The sequence below is a fragment of the Octopus bimaculoides genome, chromosome 17, assembly GCF_001194135.2.
Source record: "Octopus bimaculoides isolate UCB-OBI-ISO-001 chromosome 17, ASM119413v2, whole genome shotgun sequence".
Taxonomy (NCBI): Eukaryota; Metazoa; Mollusca; class Cephalopoda; order Octopoda; family Octopodidae; genus Octopus; species Octopus bimaculoides.
The window spans coordinates 11,418,911-11,420,487 of record NC_068997.1 but is presented as its reverse complement, the minus strand read 5'-3'; positions in this window follow the sequence as shown (position 1 = coordinate 11,420,487).

Here is a 1,577-nt window from a genome sequence, read left to right as displayed (position 1 = left end):
GTGTGTGTGTGTGTGTGTGTGTGTGTGTGCGTGTGTGTGTGTGTTCTGCAACTTGATATGTTGCAGAAGATATGAAGCACAAAATCGCAATCTTTGTGGAAATGATATTTTCGTACTGTGAAAATATTTGCTTCATATCACTACACTTCAAAAATATAACGTGTTAAAATTAAATATAAATACAAACAATATTTTGTTTTCATTTCCAAACGTTAGTGATAGTGATGTTTAAAATTAGAATTTTTAAGCATCAGTATCGCACATGATTTCTGTCTGTGACGCATAAATGGGTGCATTTGCTTCGCAAGCATGTTCCTTAGGGCTCAGTCTTCGGCAGGAGATGGTGGCGAACCCTGCTGTACTCTTTCTGTCACTCTTTCTTCCTGTTTCTGTTGTGCCTGTTTCTGTTGTGCCGAAGAACTACGTTAAGGGTACGCGTGTCTTTGGAGTGCTCAGCCACTTGCACTTTAATTTCACGAGCCGGCTGTTCCGTTAATCGGATCAACTGGAACCCTCAACGTCGTGAGCGACGGAGTGCCAAAGCACACAACACACACGATTACAGTAATGGCACGTGGCTTAGCGGTTTGGGTATTCGGCTCACGGTGGTAAGGTCGTGTTGTGTCCTTGAGCATGACACTTTATTTCACGTTGCTACTGTCTACTGAGCTGGCGAAAATGAGTAGTGCCTTGTCACATCTTGTGTCAGGCTGAATCTCACACGTGCCCGTGGAGTGCTCAGCCACTTCTACGTTAATTTCGCGAGCCGATTGTTCCTTTGATCGGATCAACTGGTACCCTGATCTTTGTAAACGATGGAGTGGCATATACATTTTTATATTTATGTGTAAGTATGTATATATGTGTCTATAATATGGCTGTGTGTGCAGGTTAATGCGCATGTGTGTGTGTGTGAGCGTGATTGTGTTTCAGCTTGTGTGTGTTTAGTAAGTAGACGTTTGTCTAATTCTATATCGCTGTTGTGTCTATGTATATAAAAGCTCTACAAATACTGAAAATACAAGACGTTTGCAACTATACCAGTGATTCTCTTAAATGTGTTGCCCCAGCATGGTTGCAGTACAATCACTGAAGGCAGCAAAGTAATAAGCAGTAAAAGCAGTAAAAGAAACCGAAAACAGGTTCACATACACACTAAGATGGTCACCATTGTGATGATGATGGCGGCGTTGTTGGTGATGATCGTGGCGATGGTCATCGTCGTAACTACGACGGTGGTGACGGTGAAAACGACGACGACGATGATGATGATGATGATGTTCATGATAATACCTCCCGTGTCACCTTTCGACCATGAGCTTTCTGTAATGTGTCTTGTACCACCAACTGGTCGAACACGCGCGTGAGTTATTGAGCATTTCACGTATACGTGTGCACCGTTCCATACGGTAAACCTGAAACCACATAACCGAGACACAGCTTTTAGACGGTCATAGTGTCTCCAACCACACATCTGTCTCTTATAAACCCTTATTCGAGGTATCATAAGATTAGATTCAAAATTGCGGTCTCTTTGATGCGAAGCGATATTCCTAAACACATTTCCATACACTCCC